This window comes from Protopterus annectens, chromosome 8.part0 (genome assembly GCF_019279795.1).
Source record: "Protopterus annectens isolate FY-2018-M chromosome 8.part0, PAN1.0, whole genome shotgun sequence".
Taxonomy (NCBI): Eukaryota; Metazoa; Chordata; order Ceratodontiformes; family Protopteridae; genus Protopterus; species Protopterus annectens.
This window is the reverse complement of record NC_056741.1, coordinates 939,561,838-939,576,368: the sequence shown is the minus strand read 5'-3', so window position 1 is coordinate 939,576,368 and position 14,531 is coordinate 939,561,838. Positions and strand designations below refer to the sequence as shown.

Sequence of the window (14,531 nt, the reverse complement as noted above, 5' to 3'; positions counted from 1 at the left end):
ATTGTGGCATCATCCTAGGAGAAGGTAAATGATGCTGAATGCTAGGCTCATACCAGCCTGGGACACATATTCCAAGAGCCCCATTATGTTTCTCTTCATATTGTCTAGTGAGATACAGCTCAGGTCATTTACACCCACAAGGACTACGATTGAGTAATACTGGTACTTGTGGTCCAATGACCTGAGTGTGTGCGGAATGTAGCAGATCCTGGACCCTGACAAACAACTGACCATAACTTTCTCCTTACTCATTCTGGTGAGAAGGACATCAGCGTGTCTCATAATGGATTCTCTAATGAAAAGAATGTTGGATTCTGTGGTGACTTGCCTTATGGATTAAGATGTACAGACTCCATGAAATGTGGGTGTATGTGTTGATGTAGGTGCTGTTTTAAAAGAGTGCATTCAGGGCTGTTGAGTGTGTTTATGTGTACTCCATTTAGGAAATATTTGTGGTTTAAGTGCCTCAGCATATATGGGTTTATGTGCATGTTTTGAATTGTGTTTCATGGGTGCAGCATGTGTACTACTGCCAACCTTATTGACATTAGGAGTACTTTTATGTGAGAGTGCTGCCTCCAGTGACATTGTGTAAATACATCTCTCACATACCAATTAACATTGTTAGTAAACATGAGACAATTTCTACATTGCCGCAGGATGCCCATATCCATCAAGCTGGTAACAGAGATAGTGGCAAGGTTCATATTCATGGCAACAGATGCTTTTTATTAATTAGACAGTTGGAATGAGAATATAACGTTGATGTCAGGCGTATTTGGTTTGCAACTTAGGGGGCAGTGCTTGTCGCTACAAATTAGTTGTTCTATGTGCAACTAGGTATCGGTGAAATGCATTGGTGCTTTTACAGGACAAATTTCAACTCAAGGTGTCTGTGGCTATACAGGGCACTGCAAAACACTTGGGGAGAAACTAATAATTAGAGCCTGATGATTTATGGATAAAGTATTTAGGCAGATATTCTGAAGTTAGAAGCAAATCAGGCAGTATTCACTGAAAAGAAAGAACTAGCTTGTCAAGAATGATGAAATGACAGCAGACACCTGAATGGCTAACTGCTGGACTACTACTAGTGCTGGCCTCATCACAGCTTCACTCTGCTGGAATATAATGCTACTTTGCTTCTTCTCTCACCAGAAGCAAAACAGTAGCACCAATCCGAAGATGAGAAGCAGGCCACAGCCTATTTGTTGATCCATATACTTGTCCCAGATGATGTAAGGGTGTGTAGGCTTCTTGTAGCCTTTACCTGGTAAATGCCTTGAATAGCAACCAGACCAGGTAGGAAAGCCAGGCACAGGTACTCTCTTCCCAACCAGAAAGAATCAGGAATCTATGCACTCAGCTCCTTTTCTCACCAGGAGCAAAATATAAGTACAAATTCCAAATTGGCACATATGAAGTAGTTATTAGACTTTCCAGCAGTGTGCAGGAAATAATATTCCTATGCTCCTTCTCCCATCAGGAGCAAAACAGAAGCACAAATCTCAAGAGGACTACTGAGAGGCAGAATGTGGGCTCATCAGTAGGGTTCCAACAATCCATTTTTTCCAGACTATCCAGAAATCAAATTGATTCTCCAGTAGTCTGAAAAACACTGTACAAACTCTGGTATTCTGTTTCAAAAAGGCAACAGACTGTCGGAGTTTGTTAAATCGACTGATTTACTATGATTTTTTACAGAAAAGCATAAGTAAATCGGCTGAAAGCAGGAATCAGGAATGGAAAAAGGGGAGATCCCATTGGCTGATGACATAGTGATGTCACAAAATGGGCAGTCTTACACCAGTTTTAGCCTCAAGGAAAGGTGGTGGCCCTACTCACCAGTAATTGGTGGTCTTTGAGTAGATGTTGCAGATTTTAAAGGTAAGATGGAAAATGAGTTAATACCCTAATAGCTGTAGCATGCGCTAAGCAATTATATATGAAACAGGAGAAAACTTGAGCTTTAGCTATCTAAGTGTAGAGCCACTAACTTTAAAAGAGTAAGGTCGACTGAAAGGGGCGGGCACTTTATATATTGGTTCTATGGAATACAGTGGGATGGCCAATAGATTTAAGTAGCTGAAGGGAATGATTTCACAAAATGATAATTTTGTGCTTACTCACAATAGTCAATTAAGGAAGAGAGGGAAGGAGATATGTGGTCAAATTAACATAAGGGGCAGGCAACTAGAAAGACAGTTGAGTTTAATAACACAACAGCACCAGGGTGGGAGAGCTATAACAAAATAATTCCCGTGAGACTCAAAAGAGACACAGCTGTGGTCTCTTTCCTAGTTTAAATATAGAATTAAAAGTAGGATACAAGTAAAACACAGTATAAAGAAAATTAATCACAATGTACAAAATAGAGGAAGGCAATAAAGCAAAACAAAATGCTAAAAAGAAAAAACAAACTAACCTTTCCCTCACAGCAAGTTATAGCTGGGTCTTTGTGAGCGTTTCTAGTAAAGCTTTGTAATGTTTTATTTCACCCCTTAAATACAAGGTTTAATTCCTAGTTCCACCATCAGATTGCAGGTAGTTATCTTTAAATGATCTGTTCTAATTTTTGTGTCACTCACAAGAGTGTACATATGGACCTTTGTTTTGGCTGTCACTCACAAGAGAGACAGCTGTATTTTCTTATTAGCATCTAAAAGTGTTAGATGGGGGAAGCAGTGGCTGAGGTGGGTCAAAGAGAATAGATATTTAACAGTGATGCCAAGCTGAAGCATACTTAGGGAGCTAGAAGTGAGTGTTGTACTAGGGAGTAGAATGCTGGGCTCAGTGTAATAACATATCTGAAGTACTCATTACAAGTATTGACTGGGCAACAGATAAAACGGTCAGTAATTTTCCTGATAATACTATGTTGGAGTCGTCTTGGATGGAAGTAACGTCTGATGAAATATTTGTAGAATCATTTACTTGGGCAGTAATGATAGAGCAGGACTGTAATCTAGATATCTGAAAGGTTATGCAGTTGTGGTTTAAAAACCATGGGAAGAATTATTGTAGGGATGAAACAAACTGGAGGATAGGGAAAGGACTTGGAAACTATGATTACTGAAGTGTATGTTTATTATGTAGACAGAATCTACTGAAGATGTAACCAGTGCTAACAAATTTGCGTAAAATGTTTAAGTTTCAGAAACATAATCATTATGTTGTCTTTGATAGATCATTGACAAGCCATTTTGTAATATTTCTTCTGTTTAGAAAACTTAGAAATAAAGATACTAATGTATTAAGAGAAATATGAACAGTTAGGCAACCATAAGAATTAAGAAGGAATGGAAGAATTTTGAAGAGAGGCTTATGGATGTAGTACTTTTCGGCTAACTATTAGGAGAGTTGGGAAACATGATATTTTTGTTCTGAAATGCTTAAAAGGTATTTATGAGTGAAAGAGGTATCAGTACTGAAAAATTGTTTTGAATTTTATTCTAGAAATGAGGAAGTATTTATTTTCTTAGAGGGAATAAGGGACTAACAGACTGGATTTCTAAAGTGGGCATCGATGATAATTTTGTTGGATTTGTCAAGCTAACTGGAAGAGGGAATGGGAAAGGTATGCTTATAAGGACAGAAATCACAGAAGTTAGTAATTCATTATTTGGCAATGATGTAATGGCATCATAGCATAATTAAATGTTTATGCAATCTTCATCTTAGCCGCTCTTTTTAAGTCCTCTTTTTTGTTGTAATAATAGTGTCTACCCTTCCACTTGCCATCTTCTTTCAAAGATACACTTTGGCAGATATCATAACCCTTTATTTATTTATTTATTTATTTTGTTATATAATTAACAGATTTCATTCTTCTCAGACCTTTTGCAGTGGCATGCAAAGTAACAAGGACAAAGGGACTGCAATACTTAAAAACAGTAGTGGCTAGTCAAGCAGTATGTTTGGGGGGTGGTGAGTTGTAGTCCAGGGGAAACCAAAACAACGCAGTGCAGGGAGAATTCTACAAACTCAACATAGGCCATAGGAGAAGTAAAATATTGCATAACAGAGCCTGAAGCTATTAGGAAGAGCAATGATCTGAAGCATTGTGCTTTTCACCATGAAGACTTGCCCATTCCTTCTGGGTTGTTTTAATGGCACATTGCTGTAGCTCCTTTTAATTCCTTTTCCTGATTAGGCAAGACATGGACCTTAAAGCCTCTGACATTTCCAAGATGCTGAAAGTACATTTAATTATATGCCTTCATTATACTCTGTAATGCAGAGTCTACACATGTATCTCCCCAAGTATCTCTTGACATAGTGCTCATTAGGGTCTGTATCACATTATTGTCTACAGTATACTTTCCAAAAATGAGAATACCCTTCTTCATGTGTGTTTATAAGATCTTCATAGTTGTCCACCTGTGCAACATAAGAACTATCTTCTTTCTCCTGCTGGCATTATAAATGGCAGTATATACACATATTTGCATGTTACTTCATCTATAATTGAAGAATTTAATGTCATGACAATTTTGTCCAAGAAATCATTCCACTCCACTGCAGAAGACAGGTCTTTAGTCACAGAACTGGTAACCATCTTGTGGTTGTCTTATATGTAGTTATATAGCTTACATGATCAGCACTGTAGACCATTTCCACACATATATGTTATATTTGATATGCTACAGAGAGAATTTTTTATAAACAGATACCACACATTAATATTTTCAATGACCCCATGTCAACATTTTTATGAAGATTCATGTGAATTTGTAAGCAGGTAGATGTTTTTTATCTGTAATGATAAGATGGGTTGGTGAAAATGAAGCAGGATGGGTAGAAAATTTACTGTTGGGAAGAAAGCAAAGCATGATGGGTGGTGGAAGATAGTAAAATAATGTCCAAAGAAGTTATGGGCAGGAAGCAGACTGTGTCCAGTAACAACACCCAAGTAGTAGCTTCATTTTTAGCATGCATTTATTTATATTTCAGAAGAAGCACTTTTAGTGTGAAAGCACTAATATATACTTTATATCAGTTGTGCCAAATAAAGAATTTCTTGAGCTTTGTCTGTGGTCTAAATTCTTTACATGTTGCTACTATGGTGATAAAAGATGCTACAGGGGTCAATATTTGGACCAGTATTCTGACATCAGGGGGAGGGGGAATAAATATGTGATAAGTATGCTCACAGGTGACACCAGAATTAGTGTGATGATGTTTCATGGGGGGGGGGCTGTCTGTTGAGGGAATTATGGAAGATGGGGAACAACAAAAAGAATCAGGGGTGAACAGATATTTGGATAATAAGATATAATATAAGAAAGTGCAAAGTGATGCATTTTGGCAAATATAATCGGAAGGGACCATGTGAATTGGCGGTTGGATTGTTAGATTATATTGTCATTAGAGTAGGAGCTGGATTTTCTGATAACAGTAAAAATGAGTCAGTATATACAAACTGAAAGAGTGGTGCCAAGGGGCAATAAAATGTTTTAGTGCAGATTTAAGGTATATATTGTAGTGTTATCTCTCAATTCTCTGGTGAGACTGTACTTGGTGTAATGCATGCAATTTTGGTGGCCTTTCCCAGAGAAATAGCTAGGACTACTGAAACATGGCAAAACGGAGCATCCAGGATGGGAAGACATTTGGAGGTGGTTGTGTTATGTAAAGAGGTTTAGCATCTGGGACTGCATAGATTTGATGAAAGAGGAACACAAGTGATGTACCACACATACAAATAAACTGTGTGGGTGATATGTGGGATAAACAAGCTAAGAAAGGAGGTTTTGTGGAAAGTATCAAGTCTATTATGTAGATAGAACTTGGATCAAGATGGACATGGGGTAGTTTGTTTTTTTTCTTCTGATAAAAGGTTATGGGTAAAGTGATTTCCATGTTGTGAACTAGTTTGAATAAAAAGACTGCATATGGCTTTACATGTATGTGCTTTGGAAACTTGATTAGGAGGTACTGGTGGAAGAAGGTGTGAGATGCTAGTTGAAACAGTGTCATACATCAATTTAATGTTATCTTCTGCTGTCAGGTTTTTATGATTGTATATTATGTATCCCATGTAAAATAGTACCGGTAAGACAAATTACATTAGAAAAGTAGACATAACTAGAGGGGATCATTGGCTACAAATGTAAACTTCAGTTTCATCATCAACTGCCTTCCTTTACCTCACACAAAGGAGGCGGGCTATGACATTTCCCAGACTTCAGTAGGCTGTGACATTTCTCAGACTTCAGTAGGCTATGACATTTCCCAGTCTTGGGTATCATTCACTATACAACGAGCTGCCTTTTATATGTTAGAAAAATGAAGGCCTGGCATTCCCACGTTGGTAATCATAGATTGTACTTACCACACCCCCATCCCAAAAACAAAAAGATCATTTTTTTTACCTTTCAGCTCAACAAATGAAGAGCAGTACTTTAAGATCTTACTAAATGTGCTGAGCTGTCTGATATCTGCCTGTTTGTATTTTGCACATCATAAAGTCAACAAAAAGCCAGGTAGACTTCTTCAGCAGGTAAATCTCACCTTTGACAATCACATTGCCAAAGTGGTTAGAAAGACCTTCTATATAGCCCACCTTTTTACGAAAGGGTTCACATCTAGATCAAGAGAGGTCATTGTGGCCCTCTACTCATCACTCATCAGGCCCATAATTGAATACAATGCCCCATTTGGGATGCACCTTACCTGACACCTGCAGCAAATGGAAAGACCCCAAAAGTACCTCACCAAGAGGATCAAGGGACTCAAACAGATGCCCTATGCAGCTCGGCTAAAAAACTCCAGCTCTACTCAGTTGCATACTGCCTACTCAGAGGCGATCTGTGCCTGACGTATAAAGCCATGTCCAACCCAGAATTAATGGACATGCTCCACCTCAGGAAATCCAAATCCCTTAGAGCTACATGCTCCAGGGACTTGAACCTCAGCACAGAAATAAATAGGACATGTTGGAGGGACAGATTCATATCCCAGAGGCTCCCCTCACTCTGGAACAAAATTCCAATCCATGTTAGGCAGAGCCCCTCACTGACCCTCTTCAAGAGAAATCTTGACGAGTGGATGGGAGATCGTAAGTTTACACCTGGGATATCTTCTGTGTCCCTGTTAGACAGAGGCACAGTAAACTAACCTTAAAAGGGCTATCTTCTGTGACCTACTATACAGAGGCACAGTCAACTAATCTAAAAGGGTGGTGAAAGCCAAACACACTCTGACTAGTCTTATAAATGCCCTAGGGTAGTTAGCCTAGTATCAACCTATGAACCTATAAATATGTTCTGCTGCAACGACCATTAGTCTTTCTGGTCATATAGGGTAATAGTCTATAAATAAAGCCAATAATATTACTGATATTAGCCCTGGCAAGGGTCCATGTTCATGCATGTACATCAAAAAGCATCTCCATACCAAATAGTAAGCACGTATGTCTCTGTTCAGTTTGTACAATTCAGCAAAGTAACACTCTACCAACACAAACAAATGTAATTAAATACAGACCGAGACAATATTCATTTATCTCTCATTACACATTTAATCTATTGATGCATTAACAAGGAATTAGTCAGGAATATACTGTGTGCATTACAGCACACAAGTTTTGCATTTATTTTGTGCATTAAGATGTGATAGAATTTACATATGACATGCTTTTATTTGGATAAGTTACAGATTCTGTTAAATGACTTTTTTTTACAGGATGCTACACTGGCAAAGGTCTTTCTATGATTTGCCTTTATTCCTCTTTCTGTCTATCTGTCTGTATGTATGTCAATGCAGTTTGCTTAAACATCTCTTTTCAATTTTTTTTTTTTTTTAGCTTTCTAGTACCAAAAGGGTATACCATCTGGAAACGTGCACTATCTAGGTAGGGTGGAAGGAGCATCTGGATTTAGAGGAGGCCTGATATATTCTGGAAGATGATGTAGAATTAAAAAAAACATCTCAGTAATGACCCTTTTTCTTAACTGGTGGAATGGAGGATATTAATGTTATATAATTGCTTATTTATATACTCCCTGGTTTGCTAATAAAAACGATTTTTGAAAGAAAATTATATTTTATATATATATATATATATATATATATATATATATATATATATATATATATATATATATATAAAATCCATTCTGACTATGTATGTAGTAATTTCATTTTTGTTCCTCTAGGCAGTTCTATCCTGAGCCTTTATAAAAAGCTGAGAGGGTTAAAGACAGTTCTGGTTTTGCAATTACTTGGGAAAAGGAAGAATGATTTGAAAATGTGATTGCCAGATCAATAATGGATCATATTTTTGAGCTCTTGAGGTCCATTTATGTGCTCAGCATTGTTATAACTGCAATTTTTTCTGAATGCTTAGTTATATCAGTAAGATATTCACTGAGTATTGGGGAAAGCAGAAAGTGTGTCACTGTGTAGTAGTCCAACATGAATCTTATGTTTGCTAATGATTTCTGCAGCTCCATTAATGCCGTTTTGTTTAACTCTTTAGGTCCTGCATCAAAGAAAACATTCTCTTGTCAGACTGCTTCAAGAAACAAGAAAAAGAAAACAAAAACTAATTTTTTCTACTGTGCTCCATGGACAAGCTGTTCTGGTCTTTAGCTATGCCTTACTTTATAGAATACAATGTGCACAAACCACTGAGTGAACACTAGATGTCACCCTGTTCATCAAGCAAAAACTATCGAGCTGAAACATAACTGGCCAGTCCTTAATGCAAGGGAAAAAACATGCATAAATACAGCGACATTTGCTCTCTTAAAATGTAAATTTGGTTAGTTTCATATATGACATAGTAGTGTAGCTTTTTTCTACAGTAACTAGACTAAATCTAGAATAAATGTAGTACAACACAGTATGGCATCTTCCATTGTCATGAAATAAAATTGAAGAGCTGTGTCTGTCTTCAGCTTCCTGGAACTCTGTTAAAGCTTCTTGCCTGGTAATCATATAGCAGGCACTTCAGATGCTCGTTTGTTTCTCTTAAGAAAAAGCTGTTAGAAACAGCATTGCTCATAGGATGTTCCACATCTATAAATAACACACACTTGACAAAATCTTCTTAAAAGTGTATAAGAGTAAGGAAAATGTAATGTATATGCTAATCAGGTTTCCTTTTTTAAGGACCCATAAGGTAATATTTTATTACCTTTTTTTGTGTTACATTAGTATGTATTACAGAAAAAAATATCTGCAGGGCTGAGCTATTTTTATCCTACAGAAGTCCTTATATCTGTTATCAGTCTAGTATCCCATTTCTGTTTCTAACCTTTTCTCTTAAGGACTTCTTTACACAGACTTGGCATTGTTGCACAAATTATACCAATAGCCTAAGCCTGCTGCCCTTAGGGCTGCCATAGTGGCTGATTCTACAGCCCCATAATATATGTCTTTCAATTTCAGTACCACCCTCTCTAGAAAATGACTTCTTCTACCTTCTGAACCAAACACTTGTCTCTGATTTCTAAGAGTATTCATAGTGCACTACATAGCTTTTCTCCTGTGGAACAGAGCTATGCCTATATTGATGACTTTAAAGTATAAAAATTAAAATTTAGATGCATTTATGTTAGACCTGAGTCAGGACTTGTGCACATATTTTGTTTGTTCAGCTAGCTGGCATGTCCCATATGCACACGCATTAAATATCCTATGTATATTTATATAACTATACTAAAGTTTCAGAAACAAGCGTTTTAAGACATTTGTATGTGTAGTCATATAAATGTGTGTGCGTGTGTGTGTGTGTGTGTGTGTGTGTGTGTGTGTGTGTGTGTGTGTGTGTGCGCACGCACGGTACCATGTTTGTCTAAAAATATGACACACTTTAAAATGACATATTCAATCTCAGAATAACTAATTTTATTCTCAGAGCATGTTTTTCTAAGTCATGATTTCCATCATAGTATCATGTCAGTAATGAATTAAAAGGAACTTAATAAAAATCCAGAAAACTGTATACAAAGCAAATGTAAACCTATCAGTAGTTTGACTCAGAAGTTATTCTTTAATATATGTACTAAGGCTTATGATAATTGGCAGCAGTATATCCCCTCAGTGCAGCCTGACTTTGAAAACCTACTTGTAGCTTTATTGACTCTGAAGTCTTAAATTAGAACTATAGTCGAAATGTCACTGCACTCGTGTACATCACAATATGTTCTGTATACATGCAGGCATAGAATCTTTGACGATACTGGCAGAAGGTTAAGCAATAAATAGATCGATAGATAGTGACAGAGCAGGATATTCAACAGGGGTCTAAGCAGCAGAGAACAGACAGATATAAATATTGAAATGTAGATGTTTAAAGGGATAAACAGATAATGACCCATTGAGTGATTTATCTATAATCCCTCATAACTGTAGGGCAACATTCCATTTAATTATTTTTCCTTCCCCTTCTATTATTGCAATCACATTCTATGCAAGGCTTTCTCATTTGTGCACTACATAAGCTTTACTTTCTGTGACTTAAAAAAATGCCTCATTTTCTGCTCCTGACTAACATATATGTCTACCAAAGACTTTGCTAAGGAGTGCATATAGACCAAGTTCCTAGCAATGTCATTACTGGTCTGCCAGCACAGCATTTAAAATCCCTTGACTTCTTTTAATGATTTTCAGAGAAACAAGGCAATAAATAGCTGTATTTTATGCCTGTATGTGTGTCTCCTATTAATGAAGGGGGGGGGGGGGGCTTATTCTTCCTTGGCCTCTGACTCCTTGAATCAGCCCTAAACTAGTGACCTGCCTTTAACAAGGGATGTTGCTACTTTAATACACAGATGACCCCAATACAGCTAGTATTTCACTTCCTTTTAACATGTGTAATACTATTTGTCTGCTGTTATGTAAAAACTGACATACTGTTTCCCTTTGTTTTGAAACTGTACATTTATAAACTGAAATTGTGTGTAGTGCATGCTGCCTGATTTATCAGGCAAAGGCATGCTAAATGTTCCTCGGCAGTTTTCTCACATTCTGATTTAAACTAGCAACTCCATGCCCTCATTGAGAAGTGACTAGACAAACAAGCAAACAAAAACTCAAAAACTGTAAGCATGTGCTTATTCAAACAAGCAAACAAACAAACAAAACAAACAAAAAACTGGCAAAGAAATGCATTCATCACACTTGAATGAATATTTGAATGAATGAAGGCCATGTTGCTTAAACCGACTGAGACGTCACTTCTCTCAGCTGCAGCATGCATATTGGGAAAGCGTATGCAGAAGCAATGTCATCTCCTCTACAGCTGTAAGGGAGCATAATGAAAACTTACAAACAAACCCATCTGGTTGTCATTTCCAGTTATAATATATTCCCTTTCCCATGAAATGCAGAAAGGCAGAGAATCATTTCATCTAAACTGGTTTGGCACCCTTCATCATTTTTTTATGCATAATTACATTGTATAATTAAAGGAGAAGACCAGAAATAAACCATGTATCTACGTTTGTGTTAAAGAAAACAGTATACCTTGAGTAAATGAACAGGGTACATGGACAAGTAAGCAACAACCTACTTTGTTATTTTAATTCTAGAAGGTGTCATTTAATAAGAAAGAAAATGACAATTAACTGGATTAATAAACTACTAATCAACAGAAAGGCATTTTTGTAATTCTTCTAATCATTAAAGAAGTATAAAATCTATGTAATTAATACAAGGATATTGGTGTCTTATTGTAAATATTATAACAAAAATGTAGACTACAGCTGTTTCTTTTGCATCAATACCACTTAGTTACATTTATTTTTCATTTTCCAGTAAAAATTATAACTTTTGTATCATGGAAGGAACAAAAGCAGAATGCTGTCTTCAAGAAAAGATTAAGAATGTATATTCATTAAAATGAAATAAAAAAATATTTTTCTTCTCTATCTCATTGCTCTTAAACTACCTCCAGTTACTAGACAGTCCTGTACAGTTTGGGTTTTCTATCATGCAGAGCTCAAGATACTGACTACAAACACATATTAAACCAAATGTCATTCATGCTTTTCTGGAGATTTCATATTATTGTGATAATAGTTAATTGCCTGTGTTGTTGCCATATTTTAAGTACACTAGTGTTGTAAAGGAATTTGTTAGGATGCTAAATAGCCTTATAACACAAAGTTATAAAAACAGTGAGTATTTTTTTAAGTCTTACACATGTACTGTGAATATAAATATTAGTGCATCACAAATGTTCAGTGTTAGAATTCAGGGATCAGTTAGTGCAAGTAGATATGAGTCAGGATTAGCATAAATTCATTAATCAGTAATACTGAATGTAAAGAAAATTAGATAGGCCATGTTGTGGGGACTAAATGGTGATAACAGGTTCAGGGATGGAGTTGCACTATTAAGGTAGAAGTGACTGGAGTGGTTGATGCCACAGAAAGCATGCAAGTGTGGGCACAAGGCTGTGTACACTCACGCACACACTGGAGTACCTCACAACTACAACATACCACAGTGGCAGATAGTCCAATGAGGGCCAGCACAGCAAAGTGACAACCATGCTCATCATACAAATGGGGAAGAAAGGGTGGGGATAGGAAGGTAAGAAGGGAGAGTAGCAAGCAAAGGAAAACATGAAAAGGTAACCATAAGTAATAACTGGAGAGAGGGAAAGAATAAATATTCCCATTTTTACTTTGAGAATAGGAGAACATCTGGGATTGGTAGTGAGGAATAGTGGGAAAGACAGAGAAGTTAAGCTTTCAGGGGATACAAATGTAATATGCAGACACACGTAGAGTAATGACAAATTTGGGGACAGCATTGCGTGCATACGTACTGACAGGGAGTGGATTCTTGATCATGGGGAGGACCAAAAGGCAAATGAGGTGTAGAGAATAAAACAAAAGTCATGGTAACATGATGATGAGGGTTAGGTCAGGCATAGACGCACTGCAGAATAGTTATGTTAGATAGACCCACTGTGCTATGAGCTTCAAATACACCATGCATAAGGATGTAGTGTACAGGCCCAGGGCAAGCATGATAGTACATCCTTTGCTAGGATATTACTGTGGTGCAAACAATTCCCACATTAACATAACATCCCTGCTATGAAGCCCAAATTAGTAAAAAAGTGACATTGCCATTTTGTGAGAGACTGCACTAATGTGAACAATCATGCAACCAGGACTTTACTGAAAGAAGACACTGGGTTTTGAAACAGATGGCATAGGCATAGTGATGGAGGACTGGCACCTTGTAATGCAACCATGCGCTTTATGGGTCACCCATAAGGAAGAGCAGCACTGTCCATAACCTGACCACATTCTGTTCAAATGCAGCACAGTCCATAACCTGACCACATTCAGCTCAAATGCAGCACTGTCCATAACTTGACCACATTCAGCTCAAATGCAGCACTGTCTATAACCTGACCACATTCAGCTGAAATGCAGCACTGTCCATAATCTGAACACATTCAGCTCAAATTTGTCTGAGTAGTGAGTTGTATTGTTATGGCATGGACGTTTTTAATGTTTAGATCCACAGTAGGGTTTGAGGCAAGGTTAGGGTCTGCATGCATTACTAAGGTGTGTAGAGGGGCTTTATTTAATACAGATATCTTTTGTGCATCCCACTCTGGTATAAAGGTTTGGACCATGCTGCCCAGGAAAGTAAAACATTTAATGCAACAGATTTGATTTAAGGGCAAACAAGTATATGTTCTGCTTGGGCTTGGTGCATGTTGAAGTGCTTGTGAGGTCTGCTAGGAATTTAAGCCCAAGAACTTAGCTGCAAGATGAAATGCTAGCTAGGAGTACTTTAATAGAAACAGACTTGCAGTCTTATACAAGACTTTGCATATCCCTTCAGAAGGTAGTCAGCTGGACATCTCCTACAAGAGAAAAGAGAAGTGAAAGTAGAAGAAAAAGTAGGCCAGTGAGCTGAAAGACTTCACCGGGCTTTCTATGTCAAGGGACTGGAGTAATGTTAAAATGCTCAATCTGTACCCAGATCTAATGTCGACCCTGGCAAAGACTTCTGGTGATGCTGCCCAGGGGACAGTTATGCCTCTTGCAGTGTACATGTCTCACTGTACAAAAATTCCATTAGACCTCACTACAGAAGGTGAGCATTATTTCACCTGGGACAGATATCTGCTGATCAAGCAAACTCACCGCAGTTTTTCTATGCTTATTGTATAACAGGGTGTCAGCACAGTGACTAGCAAATTATAAGTAGGAGCATCCACCTCAAAGCTCCTAAGAACCACAATGGCTATAAAACTAAGACCCCCCTCCCACCACAAGGCCTGGATGTCTGCCCAGCAAAAGCTAGTGGATGATCAGACTGAAGCCCACCCTTGCTTTCCTAGCAAGACTGAGCTAAACTGGATCAGTGCTCTTTTTATTCTTATACAGTTTTCAGCCTAACCCAGAGAAGCTACCTGTGGCTTGAGTCATGCCCTCAGACTGAAGGAGAAAATCAACGCCAGGCACACTAACTGACTTTGGCGATTCTACACAAGAGGGATATGGCTTCGGCTACACATTTCAAGTGTCCTCCCCCATGAATTATGACAC

At 37.6% G+C, this 14,531-nt stretch overlaps 1 protein-coding gene across 2 annotated transcripts in view; it reads left to right on the top strand.

Moving 5' to 3' along the window:
• Window positions 1-11,879, top strand: part of LOC122809167 (phospholemman-like) — a 935,896-nt gene extending 924,017 nt beyond the window's left edge. For both annotated transcript variants that reach the window (XM_044080456.1, XM_044080455.1), the window contains one exon: window positions 8,483-11,879. The gene's annotated coding sequence lies outside the window, so the exon portion shown is untranslated. The remainder of the gene's footprint in view (window positions 1-8,482) is intronic.
• Window positions 11,880-14,531: the final 2,652 nt, after the last annotated feature.